This window comes from Nyctibius grandis, chromosome 4 (assembly GCF_013368605.1).
Source record: "Nyctibius grandis isolate bNycGra1 chromosome 4, bNycGra1.pri, whole genome shotgun sequence".
NCBI classification, from domain to species: Eukaryota; Metazoa; Chordata; class Aves; order Nyctibiiformes; family Nyctibiidae; genus Nyctibius; species Nyctibius grandis.
This window is the reverse complement of record NC_090661.1, coordinates 38,432,451-38,448,156: the sequence shown is the minus strand read 5'-3', so window position 1 is coordinate 38,448,156 and position 15,706 is coordinate 38,432,451. Positions and strand designations below refer to the sequence as shown.

Here is a 15,706-nt window from a genome sequence, read left to right as displayed (position 1 = left end):
ACCTGATGATCTTGTCACCGAAATCGGGAATAAAACCTCTTAACACCAATGTAGCATTAAGAAGCAGGCACACCTTTATTGCAGCTGGGCGGCACGAGGAGGTAGTCCCTCCAAAAACCGTGCGCGCCTCCCTTGAGAAATCATTCTGTATTTATGTAGTAAAATGTTACATATTCCATGAATTCTTATACATATGCATAACTTTTCCGCGAAAAGGTGGTCTTTATTATAATGAGTTCCGAGAAATCATTTCCATAGTCTCCGCCTTTAACTCCTCCTGGTTGCGCATGCGTATTTTCTTCTGGTGGTCGTGGGCCGGGGTCTCTGCGATGAAGGCCGTATGTCTTCCTCGCTGTGCACTTTTCACCTCTCCTTCTTGCGCAGGCGTATTAACACCTTGGCTCTTGGTCAATCCTCAAGACCAGTTCTAGCTAGTTCTAAAGCAGGAAGTCCAGGCAACCTTATTGTATTCAACTACTGTCCATGACGGTCTCTTAGGTCCAGTAAGTCACCTAATGGGATTTCCACGGTAACCTGTTAAAATTTAACATCCTATGGCTAACTCTGCAGACTCTATAGCAAACACAGTACCCCTTTTTCCCAGTATACCTATCTTATTAAACTTATCATCTTATGATTAAAAAAATTCTTAAGTATTAGTAACATTTTGGTTCCCTGACCGGGAATCGAACCCGGGCCGCGGCGGTGAGAGCGCCGAATCCTAACCACTAGACCACCAGGGACAGGATTTCAAGGGAGGCACGCACGGTTTTTGGAGGGACTACCTCCTCGTGCCGCCCAGCTGCAATAAAGGTGTGCCTGCTTCTTAATGCTACATTGGTGTTAAGAGGTTTTATTCCCGATTTCGGTGACAGTTTTGGCAACCCAGATGGGACCTTGCGAGCGAGACTGAAGGAGATCGAGTGTTGATCCGACTCCAGCCGGCGCCGAGGGATTCTCGGAGGGGAAGCATCACCCTCGACTCACAACAGCTCCTCGCAACGTCCCCTGGAGAGGTAAGGCACATCCTTCAAAATCCTAGTCTGGTTCTGGATAACCTGCCCGTAAGACGCGGCGAAAGCTTCGCAGGGTTGGGGTATAGGGCGCCCGTCCTGGGTCTATTCAGCTGCCGCTGAATTAGACATTTGGTAGTCTGCCCGTCAGTCATAAACGAAAGTTATTGCAGGGTTGGACATCTGGTTCTGGTTCGGGTTACATGTTTTGTTTAATTGTTGTTGAATTAGATCTTTGGTATCTGATTGCTTAAACATTTGAAATCTGTTGGTTTCTATCAGGTGTATAAGTGTGTGATTGGTGTGTGTCTGAGACGTGCACTTGAGCACGAAACGAGTGCGGAGTCCCGATCCGCAGTTCCAACGTCCCGCGAGGGGCTTGGTCGGAGACGGACGAAGCGTTTGATTTGTGTTTTAAATAAATAAAAAGATCAGTAAAATGGCATCAGGACTTGCAAAGTTAAAACTGTTTAAGAGCAAAAGTGTAGGGAGTTTAACAGGAGAGGAAAAGGTACCAAAAACTTCACCGTTAGGATGTTTGTTGTCACATTGGGGGGAAATACATGAGGATTTGCGTAAAAATCAAATGATAGAGTATTGTAATAATTGGTGGCCATTGTATGTTTTAGAAGATCAGGAAAGGTGGCCAAGAAATGGAACGCTGAAATATAATACTATACTACAATTAATGCTGTTTTGCCGAAGGGAAGGAAAGTGGAATGAAGTACCATATGTGGATTTGTTCTTTTATCTGAGACAACGAACTGATTGGCAAGATGAATGTAAATTGATTAGCCGGGACAATTTGGTAATGACGCTTGCCTCAGAAGAAAATAAGAAAAAGAGTTGTTGTTCCGCTTGTGACATTGGTAGGAGATGTATTAGATGTGTTGCACCTAGGGAAGATGAAGTGGAATTAGATTTGGAAATAGCACCCCCGGAGAGGAGAGTAGATGGGTTTATACCAAGGGTAGTCGAACCTGATAGTACAGAGAGAGAGGAGGAAGATCCTGGAGAAGGTTTGTCGGGAGTTTATTCACCAGTTGCCCAGAGAACTAGACAACAATCTAGATTAATGGCTCCCTTAGTAATGAAAAATCCTAAAGATAGGACAGTGAAACCAACCCAGATAGTAGCTCCTTTGAGACAAGGAGTGGGACCACAAGGGCCGGTATATGTAAAAGTGCCATTTTCTGTAATGGATTTGATGGCATGGAAACAGGCAGCAGGAACATATAGGGAGGATCCGGAGAGGGTAGGAAGGGTAGTTGAAACAATTGTTAGGACACAGGATCCTGATTGGAATGATATACAAGTGATATTGGATAATTTACTGGATAGTACGGAAAAGCAGATGGTGTTAAAAACTGGAAAAGCACAAGCAGAAGCTGCACTCATAAACGATATGCTTACTGGAACACTGGAACAAAATTTTCCTGCAGGGGACCCTCAATGGGACCCAAATATAAGAGAGCATAGAAGAAAATTAACCCAGTACCAAAAATGGGTGCTGTACGGAGTGAAACATGCAATGCCAAGAGCATTAAATTGGTCTAAATTATATGAGGTAAAACAAGACAAAAATGAATCACCTTCAGTGTTCCTAGAGAGACTAAAAGAATCAGCTAGAAAGTATACGGATTTGAAATTGGAAACAGAAGCAGAACAACAACAATTGGCTTTAATATTTATGGGGCAATCAGCCCCAGATATAAAAAGAAAACTGCAAAAATTGGAGGGGGAGGATTCCAGGAATTTAAATAAAATGCTTGAAACTGCCTGGAAGGTATATAACAACCGAGAAAAGGACGAGGAACCGAGAAAAGAAAAGAGAGAGAGAATTAAGGAAAGCAGTCTTATAGCTGCATTGACAGGAAATGTTGCTAGAGGCAGAGGCTGGGCGAGGGGAAGAGGAGGCTTTAGAAATTTTGGAGAACGAGGAACAAATACTCTGGGGATCAATCAATGTGCGTATTGTAAGGAGGAGGGACACTGGAAAAGAGAGTGTCCCAATAAAAGACAGGAGGCAGATCAAAAAGAGGCAAGAAGAATGATGACTTTAGATGACTGAGGAGGACCGGAGGGGAACCCAGCTGAACCTCTGGTTATGATTAGGCTGGGAAATGAAGGAGTTAAATTCTTGGTGGATACTGGAGCAACATATTCTGTTCTAAATGTCTGTAAAGGAAAACTGGGAAATAAATCTGCAAAAATAATTGGTGCCACAGGGAAAGAGGAAAACAGGCCGTTCTTACAACCCTTAGACTTAAAATTTGGTAACAAGGTAATCACACACGAATTTTTGTATATACCAGACTGTCCGATACCGTTGTTAGGAAGGGATTTGCTATCTAAATTAAATGCACAAATTGCTTTTGAGAAAGGTAAAGTTTTTCTGAAAATTCCGGAGTCAAAGACAGGGGAAATACTGATGATACAAGAAAGAATAAAAGAATCAGAAATACCCAAAGAAGTAGATGATGCTGTTATACCAATAGTCTGGAATACAGACATACGTGGAAAATCTAAATTAGCACAACCTGTAAGAATTGAATTAAAGGATCAAGTGAAACCGGTAAGGATTAAACAATATCCAATTAAACCAGAGATAAGACAGGGAATTAAAGGAACAATAGACAAATTCTTGAAATATGGAATTTTAGAAGAATGTGAGTCAGAATATAACACCCCAATTCTACCAGTAAGGAAACCTTCAGGTGAATATAGATTAGTTCAGGATTTAAGGGCAATAAACCAATTGACTAAGGATATACATCCTGTGGTGGCAAATCCATACACACTCTTAACCGCATTAAGAGAAAATTACCTGTGGTTTACAGTGCTTGATTTGAAAGATGCTTTCTTTTGCATACCCCTGGAGAAGGGGAGTCGAAAGCTGTTTGCTTTTGAATGGGAAAAACCGCAGACAGGACGAAAGATGCAGCTGACATGGACAAGGTTACCACAAGGATTTAAAAACAGTCCAACAATCTTCGGTAATCAGCTGGCAAAAGAACTTGAACAATGGAAACAAAGTGATCCAGAATTAAAGCCTGGACATTTACTTTTGCAGTATGTGGATGACATTCTCATTGCTACAGAGACAAGACCGGCCTGTGTAAAGGTAACCATTGACCTTTTAAATTTTCTGGGACTAAGTGGGTACAAAGTATCTAGAAATAAAGCTCAAATAGCGAAACAGACTGTAATCTATTTGGGATTCGAGATTACCCAAGGACAGAGACAATTAGGAACAGGGCGTAAAGAGGCAATCTGTGGTATACCTGAACCTAAGAATGTGCATGAACTGAGAGCTTTTCTAGGAATGACCGGGTGGTGCCGCCTCTGGATACTGAACTATGGACTGATAGCAAAGCCGCTGTATGAAGCCCAGAAAGTCACACCGTTTGTCTGGGGCCCAGAACAACAGAAAGCCTTTCAGGATTTAAAACGAGCCCTGATGACTGCACCAGCACTAGGACTCCCAGATTTGACTAAGGACTTCCAACTGTTTGTGCATGAAAGACAACATCTTGCACTAGGAGTGTTAACTCAGAGAATGGGAAGCTGGAAGAGACCGGTAGGATACTTCTCCAAACAACTGGACACTGTAAGTAAAGGATGGCCAAGTTGCCTTTGAGCAGTTGCAGCCACGGTACTGCTCATACAAGAAGCCCGAAAATTGACTTTGGGGAGAATGATAACGGTATATGTACCACATATGGTAATTACCGTTTTGGAACAAAAGGGGGGTCATTGGTTATCCCCTAGCAGAATGATGAAATATCAAGTGATCTTAACCGAACAAGATGATGTAATTCTAAAAACTACTAACCTGACCAATCCTGCTGTCTTTTTGAGCTCTGTACAGGAAGAAAGACAACTGGAACATGACTGTCTGACCACCATCGAGTATGTATACTCCAGTCGGGAAGATTTGCAGGATACACCATTGGAGGATCCTGACTGGGAGTTGTATACAGATGGCAGCAGCTTTGTGGAGAGTGGAATTCGATACGCAGGATATGCGGTGACAACTGAAAACACTGTTGTAGAAGCAGATTCCTTACCTTGCACAAGCTCTGCTCAAAAGGCAGAATTAATAGCTCTAACAAGAGCATTGGAATTGAGCAAAGAAAAGAAAGTAAATATCTGGACTGATTCAAAGTATGCTTTTGGTGTAGTACACGTTCATGGAATTCTGTGGAAAGAAAGAGGATTACTATCCTCCCAAGGAACAAACATAAAATACAAAGAAGAAATTCTGAAACTAATACAAGCAGTCCAGAAACCAACTAAGGTTGCAATCATGCACTGTAAAGCCCACCAAACTGGAAATTCAAAAGAAATAACAGGAAATAAATTGGCTGACAGAACGGCTAAAAGAGTAGCAAAGAAAGATGCCTTTCTGATGGCAATAGTTCCTACTAAAACTATTACCCTACCCAGAGAAAAACCTAGGTATTCACAGGAGGATGACAAGTTAGCAAATTTACTGAAGGCAAAGAAAAATTTAGCTGGATGGTGGGTAACCACAACAGGTCAGATAGTGATTCCCCCACTTTTAATGAGGGAAATAATACAGACGAAACACAAGGAATCTCATTGGGGAGCAGAAGCCTTAGTAACTTACTTAAAGAGACACCTAGTATCAGTAAAAATGCTAGAAATGGCAAAAATGGTGATCGCTAAATGCGAAATCTGTCTGAAAAACAATCCATTGATAAAAAAGAAACTTCCGATGGGGATATTAAAATCAGGTATGGAACCAGGAGACTATTGGCAAATTGATTTTTCAGAATTACCTAGACAAAATGGGTTTCGGTACATTCTGGTAGGGGTTGATACTTTTTCAGGATGGCCAGAAGCCTTTCCCTGTCGGACTAATCAAGCTAAAGAGGTAATCAAATGGTTGTTACAAGAAGTTATTCCAAGATTTGGGGTACCAATTGGAATTTCTTCAGACAGGGGTCCACATTTTATTGCAGAGGTAGTGCAAAATGTCAGTAAGGTGTTGGGAATCACTTGGGATTTACATACACCCTGGAGACCACAATCTAGTGGAAAAGTAGAAAGAATGAATCAAACAATCAAAAGACAAATCAGTAAAATATGTCAGGAAGCCAATCTGAAATGGCCTCAGGCCCTCCCGCTAGCCTTGTTACGAATACGGGTTCAACCAAAAGGTGAAACATTAATCAGTCCATACGAACTGTTGTATGGGAAACCTTATGAATCTCCTGAACCAAACGTAAACATGCATTTAAAAGGAAAACAGGATGTATGTAATTATTTGCTTTCTCTAGGAAAAACTCTAACCGTACTTCGGAGAGTGATAGTGTGGAACAGACCATTGTCTTTGGAAAATCCTGTTCATGATTTCCAACCAGGAGATTACGTATACGTAAAGACATGGACCTCTGAACCTCTGAAGGAACGTTGGAAAGGACCTTTCCAGGTGTTGCTAACCACATTTACTGCTATAAAGATTGCAGAAGCAGACGCGTGGATACGTTACACCAGAGTGAAGAAAGCCCCACCAGTTTGGAAAATTGTTAACAGGGACGACAAAACATCGAAATTGATTCTGAAACATGTCTAATTTCCAGTATCAGCTTGAAATGATATTGATTCAGGGATTTTTGTTAGTGGGAGCCAGGTTAGAGACAAAAATTGGAAATGGTGTGACAAAAGGATATGGAAACACAGACCCTCAGACAGGAACAGATCAGGTAATTTATCTTCCAAGAAAAAATCCAGAAGAAAATTTAATGATAGGATTGATCAAGGAATTTGCCAATTTGCAAAATGTGTCACAGATTACAGCTTGTTTACCAATACCAAGGGCAGTGGGTGAGCCAATTCCATGGGGAATCTTAACTTTGAATTTGACTAACTTGGAATTCAATAATAGAACAATGAGGTGTAAACAGGAACTTAAAGAAACATGGGAATTGGAGTATGTTAAAACTGGGGAAGGAATGCCAGTATCTACAACCAGTTGGGAATGTAAGGGACGATTCGTGGCCCAACCTGGATTATATGAAGGTCCAGGACATAGGGGATGGTGTTATTACCCTAAAATGGAACAGAAAAACACCACCACATGGATAACAAAAACAAAATGTGAAAAGATTGACCAAACACAAACACAACAAGAGAAAGGAATGATTTGGGATTCTGTCTGGTCCATGACCATACTATCTCAATTTCAATATATGGCAAACACCTCCTGGTGTTTTGTCTGGGACGGAACAATCTTCACAACATGGCCCTCAGTAGATAATAAGGGAAGCTCAGTTCGGGAAAAGGAAAATTCTGTACCCTGGTGGAACTGCAAAAAAATTTACAATTGTAACACGATAGATTGGGCAATCCAGAAAGTTCGCCCGTTGGCAGCAGCCTTAAAATATGGATGTCTGTGTCGAGGCCTTAAGAATGACCTTCCACTAACTGACAAATATACTATACCTAGGGGCAAACAATTCAATTGTGGAAAAGAGACAATTCAAAGTCCAGGACATTTAGTCTGGGCAATGAGTGATGGAACTTGGACCACTCACTTACCTATGGATGGAAAAGTGAAACAGATAACATTAGGTATGCCAACATTATGCCAAATTTGGAAAAAATCTCCTTTCAAAGGCGAATTTGAAACTCTGAAGCTAAAACGTGTAAAAAGATCAGAAGGTGATAATGAATGGAATGAACCCTCAGCCGGAGTAAGAGTGAGCTGGTTCTTAGAATCCTTGTTAACACCTCTATCATCCTACAGGAATAGAGATTGGATATATCGATTAACAGGGCAAGTTGAGAGGTTGGCAAATGTGACCAGGAAAGGGTTCAGAGACATGAATCTTCAACTACAGGCAACATCTAGAATGACTTTGCAGAATAGGCTGGCATTAGATATGATTTTACTTAAAGAACATGGGGTCTGTGGATTCCTGAAAGACAGAGTGGATCATTGCTGCATACATATTCCTAACGTAACTCAGGATGTAGAACATGATTTAGATTTACTGGAAAAAATAAAAACTGACACTCATGAACTTCAAGAAGACATGAAAGAAAGCTGGTTGGACAAAATTTTTAGTGGATTAGGATGGAACTTGAGTTCATGGGTCAAATCGCTGATAAACACTGCATTAGTTTTACTAATAGTCTTTATGACTATTTTTCTGGTCTATTATTGTCTGAAGAGACAAATAAACAGCAGAACTGCTTTCAACCAGATGATCATTCAGGCAGTAACCAGACCACAAAATCCACAAGATGAAGATTATGAAAATATGTTCTAAAGGCTCCCACCAACAACATGAAATAAGTTGTATTACTAGATAAATTTCAGAAATAGAAGTGAAAGTCTTGAAGTGATTTTCAAAACTTTCAAAGGGGGGAAATGTTACTAATACTTAAGAATTTTTTTAATCATAAGATGATAAGTTTAATAAGATAGGTATACTGGGAAAAAGGGGTACTGTGTTTGCTATAGAGTCTGCAGAGTTAGCCATAGGATGTTAAATTTTAACAGGTTACCGTGGAAATCCCATTAGGTGACTTACTGGACCTAAGAGACCGTCATGGACAGTAGTTGAATACAATAAGGTTGCCTGGACTTCCTGCTTTAGAACTAGCTAGAACTGGTCTTGAGGATTGACCAAGAGCCAAGGTGTTAATACGCCTGCGCAAGAAGGAGAGGTGAAAAGTGCACAGCGAGGAAGACATACGGCCTTCATCGCAGAGACCCCGGCCCACGACCACCAGAAGAAAATACGCATGCGCAACCAGGAGGAGTTAAAGGCGGAGACTATGGAAATGATTTCTCGGAACTCATTATAATAAAGACCACCTTTTCGCGGAAAAGTTATGCATATGTATAAGAATTCATGGAATATGTAACATTTTACTACATAAATACAGAATGATTTCTCAAGGGAGGCGCGCACGGTTTTTGGAGGGACTACCTCCTCGTGCCGCCCAGCTGCAATAAAGGTGTGCCTGCTTCTTAATGCTACATTGGTGTTAAGAGGTTTTATTCCCGATTTCGGTGACAATCTGACGGCTCTGCAAAATCTTTTTCCCTTGATCAAAAAGGATCAATGTACAGTGTTGCATTACATGAGCTATTTTTCCTGTTATCATAAAGAGAAAGGGCTGACTCATCATTCCCCCCTACTTACCAGATGTACATTAACTTCAGTGACTGTACTTGGGTGGATGGGTTTGAAAGTGGTGATACTGTGGGTTAACATGAGCTACGCTTACAATGGCTGTGCAGTGGACTCCATGTGTCACATTCTTAGAAAACAGACTGACACTACTACGGGTTCAGTTTAATATTTGGAATTTACCAGTGTAAAAGCAAACTCCTTCAACCTATAAGTATGAAAAGCAGTGAATTAAATTGAAGCTCTCTTCTAGAAAGATTTTGAGAGGGTCTCATTGTACTCTGTGCAGTGTGTGTGGGGGAACTGGTGTGGTACTTGATTTCCCTGCAGAACTGTCTGAACATGTGGTGGCTACCTGATCAACCAAAAAATTGCACTGCTGGATATTTTGTTTGATATTCCCCATAACATCTATCCTAAGCCAAAAGATGCTTCTTAGATGGGAATAGCTGAGCACCGCCCTAATTAGTGAGTGCTGATCTTCTCTCAACCCTTCCACTGCTCTGTGCTATTGACCCAGATGCAAAAGTTAGCAGTCTTAAAAAAAAATCTTATTCTTACTCTGACCAGCAGCTAGTGTGATGACCTGGAGCTTTACACAGGTATTGACTTTAGAGTCTGAAACAGCTACAATAGCTGGGGCAGAAACCCCTGCCACAGCCATTGAATTGTTCCATGAAAGTGCGTAGCTGCTCTGAGAGGCAAACTGGCATTTTTGTCTCTCTCACAAGTTCCACTTTTCATCAGGACTATGTCAGAGCTGCAGTGACAATTATTTTTCCTGCCTGATAGATTTCTTTCCAGTTAAATGTGATAAGTTAATATTTCTCCTCAAGATACTTGTACAGACAGTACTGGCTGCGACAGTGTTGCTAGGGATCTGGGATGCCCAGGTCTTCTAGTTCTTTATGACAGCATGAGCCTAAATGCTTCCTCAATACTTCTACTATACTTTAGGAATAAATCCTTTGCAGAGAATTAATATGGATACAGCAAATAAATCAGAGAAGAAATGAGCATATTGAAAAATTATACACATAATTTGTTTTTCTCATTCCTTTGTTTTTCTCATCGAACCTTCTGGGTTAAAGAAACTAAGAAGTGAGAATTCAGGTGCATTGAAGACAGAGGGAGTTCTTGAAGCTGTCTGTGCTGGCCTAATAAGAGGGCTGGATCTTGCTAAGGAACACTCTACACTCTTAGCTTGGATTAAACAATCTTGCAATATGTTGTTACTCACATAAATATTCTTGGTAAAGTCAGAGCTGAAATGCATTGGAAATAAAGCGAGTAACTGTAACTTCTTTGTGTGACTTACCTTAAATAACAAACATCTTAAACAGGGGAGTTGGAAAAGTAATGTCTTCTGTTCTAAGATTGAGATATTTCATAATCCCAAGCATCACATATGTAAGTGTAGGCTACTGTTTGTAAACGTTTCTGCCTTTGTGGACAAGTGGGAAATTGAAAGTTAGACAATCAGAGAGGAAATGTTGAGAAAATACCATGCCCAAAAGGGGCTGTAGAATGTATCTGCAAAAAGATCTGAAATAGCAAAAAAAAAAAGTAAAGAGCAGCTTTGGATATAGTGCTGTAAGCAAAAAAAGCTTCCTTCCAGTTGTTTTCTTCAGGCATCCAGGAAGCCAGAGATGTATATGTTCATTATCAGTAAACAGAATTATATTAAGGATCTAATTTTTTTTCCGTTGATGAAAGAAACCCACGCAACTCTGAATTTTTTTTGGTTATTCAGGTATAAACGCAGTAACGTTACCTAAAACAGCAGCTTCTCTGGAGTCCACACTTTCCCTACAGAGCTTATAAATTGTTACAGTGGGAAATTAAACATTTCCAAGCTCATCACTTTTTTCCTAAATCTTGTCATTTTCTGGGTGATGTACAGAAAGATTATCAAAGAGACTTGGGTTATGTTAACATTCCCCCATGCATTCCTATGAGGAGTGGCCCTTCCAAGGCAGTTCAATAAACAGATAAATCAAGGGAAGACATTCACAGGCATATCAACAGTGGAATATTTAATATAAGTTACAACTTCCTCTCTTCACGCTAGCAAGCTGTTAATAGCATTCGATTCTTCTGCTGCAAAATTATACATTAATTTTTAAAAAACAGCTCTAGACAAGTGAAAAATTGGCAATGTACCATTCCACGAATTTATTTTTAAATTGTTTTCCCAGTTGCAGGGCTGGCTGTTTCACATTTTAATAAATATATCATTCAAATTAGCAAGAGTCATAAGAAACTAAATTGGGTTTTGAACAGGAGAATTCAAATGATAAAAATTGGCTAGGTTGCTGCTTGTTTTTTGTTCAGCTCACCTTTACAAAGTGACCATATGTTATATCTTCATTTCTTGGCAACTGTAAGAGTTGCATGCAGATACATTCCTTCTGTTGATACTCTCTTTTCATTGTAGTGCTTCTGTCTAGAGGCGTCATTTTGTGAACAGCTGTAATGTTGTTATTAAAAGCAATACATATATTTTAAAACAAAATAGTAGACATATGTGCCTACTGTCAATGCAAGCAAGTCTATCTAAATGTCACATCGAGTGTTGCAATGGCTGGAAAACAAAGCTGCTTTCTCCCATTTGCATTTCTGAAATCAATTTTGTGCAGGCTTACAATCTGTCTGCTTAAGAAAACCTATTCTGGGAGATGCTCAGGTATGAACTTGGCACACATAACTAGAGACACAGAACTTGATTCTTCACTGCCTTGATCCCTTTATAACCATTTACCCCTGTGAAAAATAGGTAGAAAACACAACTGTTCATTTTCAGTAATATGGCACATTTTTCATAAGTGATGACACAAGACACAACCAATTTAAGTAATGAAGAGTGTTCTATTTGATGTTTTTATTAGAAGTGTTTGGTTATTCTAGCACTATCTTTAAGTAAAAATCCCTGATATCAGAACAGCGATTTCTAGTAGTTGGGGCCAAGTACGATAATGTTATGATCTTTTGAACTTAATTTTAAAATCTATGGTTTTAAAATGCTATTGGTTTTCAGATCAGATTACAGTTTTTGATATTCTTGTTTATGACTGTCTAAAAGATCTTTGATTAGAAGAACATTAATTTTCTAATTGTGTAATAAAATATCTGATTATAATCTTAGGCAGTTGGACCAAGAACATCTATGAAATTATTATAGATTTATGCTACAGTTTTTCTTTTTTATTTTATTTATTTTGAACTTTGTCCTGCATATCAAACTAATAAAGTCAAATGTTGGTTAGATGTGCAATTGCAAAATTCTGGATGCTAGAGCGTAGTATGAACATCTGGATTGTAGATTTATAAATACCATACAAAAATGGAAAAGTCATTTGATAGACTTTCAGATCACTATGAACTGAATATCCCCAAAAGCAAATGGAAATGGGAGTTGCACAACTGATCTCAGAGTAATTTTGTGGTTTTTGCTATCACCAGACACAACCTGAGGATCACCAACAGAAATTTCCCTCCTAACAGATTATCTGACAAAGCTGTTTTTCTACATCTCCACAGTAGAGGCTGGCATGTTCAAATGCACAGCTGGAAGAGTTTGGCTTCTTTACAGGCAAATCTAAATAAAACCTTACGATGAGTGTTTCTAGACTAAATGGTCTTCCTCTGAGAATCCTCAAGAATGCATTGGCTTCTGTGTTACAGTATCCTCAGTTGTGGTTCCCTGACTTAAAGGAAACTATGAATGAAGATACTTATAAAAGAGGAGACTGGGAGGAAAAAAATCCAAATATTTTTAGACACCACAACTGTTGTGTTTTTGTCCTTTTAAAATTTTCAGACTTAAGTTTAATAGCATTTATTTTTTCCTTTCACATATGTTAAGCTTATTAGATCCCCTCCCCTGTATAAATCTGGCATATCAAACCACAATTTGCATTGTCAGCTCCTATGAGTGAAATCTATTGCAGTTACAGAGCTGTCCTGCTTTTGCCTTTGTAGCAACTTTCAGACCACAATAACCATCATCAGTTTAAAGCAGGCAGATCCATTACATTTCCTCTGTTCCTACAACCCCACATTAAGCTAATATTATCTATTTCCCAAGTGAAAAAAATCCCTTCCAGTCCTATCAATTATTAATTCCTTGCTTGCAGCTAATGTTTTGTTTGAATTATTTAAATGCATCTTCATTTATCAATAAACATAAAATGTTAAACAAAGAATACTGATGAAGGGCATTATTTAAGTCATAACATTTTATGAGATTATTTCAACCACCTTTTTTGATTTATTAGCACAATATGTTTTATAATTATTTTTCCACTTCTAAAAACAAAACAAGAAACACCATGTTTCTGGGTATCATCAAAAGATTTGGAGGCTTACCGAGTGTTTTCAGGAATGTTGCATTTTGGTCTGGTTTGTCAAAAAAAAAAAAAGGTAAATTCCCAATCCATTTGCTAAGAAAATTCAAGACATGGTTAAGATATAAGATGCTTGTGATTTATTATGAGAATAACAGTTACTGAAGTCCACTTTAGCCTCCATTTCTTTTTTTTTAATTGCAGCCATTGTATCAGAAACGGACTGAAAACCATGCCTATTGATAAAAGACTTGAAATTAAAACAACTGAGGCGAAAGAACAATAAGTGGTCCATTGTTTTTATTATCTTGATGTGCCTGTCATGGTTTTAAAGGAATAAGGCCAATACTCAGGTAACTGAAATAAAATCAATATTATAATACTGGTGATTTAATTCAAGCTAATTCTGTCAATTCAAATAACCCCTTTTTAATATGGAACATTTTTAAAAATACTTGTTTTTTTTCTCCTAGTTTGTAATAGAATAAATTAAAATAATTTTAAATCAATATCACAGGCATATGAAAGTGATATTTCTTGAAGTTAAAAGAATACTTAAGACTATAGCCAAATTTTACCCCATGTCCACTGTGCCCCTTTACCTTCAGGTGTATAATTTTCTTTGTTGCTACAAAAGCATTCAGAAGCTTGGAGAAAATACCAGTTGTCATGATCTTCAGAGAAAATCCTTTGTGATCATATACCAAAGATTTTTAACAAAAATACATTCAAAAACTTTTCCTTTTCTGTAATAGAGAATATTGTGGGATTTCTTTGGTGATTCAGATTATACAATGAATAGATTATGTCTGTCGTCTTAACACAAATGTTTCCAGTTTATCACAACTCTTATCTATTGAAAAAAATCGTTTCAAATAATTGCTCATGACCGTTTGATATGATCTCAGTAAAGGTGTCAACAACAATCTACACACTTATAAAAAATGTGCTTTCCCTGAGGGTTATTGGTCACCTAGCAAGACAGACAAAAGATGAAAAGTCAGGAGGTGTTAACTGCCCAGTTTTACGATAAGCAGCTAAGGTACAGAAGTCCTGTACACACCGTAAAGTTTTGCTGATTAAAAGTATAGTATGAAGAATTTCTCATGGTAATAGGCTACAGTATTGGATACAAATACAGTTCGTGGCTCCAAAGGACATTCATGGCTTTTAACCTTGTAGAACTGTTGTTTCTCTCTTGCCTTCCCACTATGAGCTAAAAAAATTCTGGATATTTGTGTACATAATTGGATTTTAAAGAGTAGAAAAACATCTGAAGGTCTGAAATATGATCCTGAGATACAGGATGGCAGAGTGAATTTCTAAAAGATTTTTAAAAATGCAACAGTTTTCACTTCCAGTTACCCAAGCAGACCAAACTGCATTGCTGCTGCATTGAATGGAGCAACATTTTGTCAGAAGCAAAGTTTGAAAGTTCATACTAAACATACTTTATATTAGTTTGCTGTGAAAATATTTCAGATTAAAGTCTACAACTAACTTTGCTGTAGACAACAAATATTAATATCCTACAGAAAAAAATGGTTCAGCATTGATGCTCTGTATATTTAAGGTGTCTACAGATATGAATCAAGAATCCAGAACTGCAGAACCAAAGATACAGTGTATGCTGCTAAAACACAGCCTCTTTATCACACTGAAAAATGTTCATTCAAAGGAGGCATAAATATGGGATCTTTAGAAACGAAGCGACTTACCTGTTTTGAGCTTCAAAGTATAGTTATATAAATAACTTAATTTCTACCACTGAAATGCTTTGATATTTGATAATGGAGAAGAGAAGACTGAGGGGAGACCTCATTGCGGTCTACAACTTCCTCACAAGGGGAAGTGGAGAAGTAGGTGTTGACCTCTTCACCCTGGCGACCAGTGACAGAACTCGAGGGAATGGCAGGAAGATATGCCAGGGGAGGTTTATGTTGGATATTAGGAAAGGGTTCTTCACCCAGAGGGTGGTGGAGCACCAGAACAGGCTCTCCAGGGAAGCAGTCATGGCGCCAAGCCTGACAGCATTCAAGAAACATTTGGACAATGCCCTCAGACACATGGTGTGAATTCTGGGGTTGTCCTATACTGGGACAGGAGTTGGACTCAATGACCCTTGTGTGTCCCTTCCAACTCAGGACATTCTATGATTCTATGATCTCTGGAAGAT

At 38.8% G+C, this 15,706-nt stretch overlaps 1 non-coding gene across 1 annotated transcript; it reads right to left on the bottom strand.

Moving 5' to 3' along the window:
• Positions 1–671: 671 nt before the first annotated feature.
• Positions 672–743, bottom strand: TRNAE-CUC (transfer RNA glutamic acid (anticodon CUC)). The gene has a single exon. It is a non-coding gene; the product is annotated as a tRNA-Glu (tRNA).
• Between the last annotated feature and the right edge of the window lie 14,963 nt (positions 744–15,706).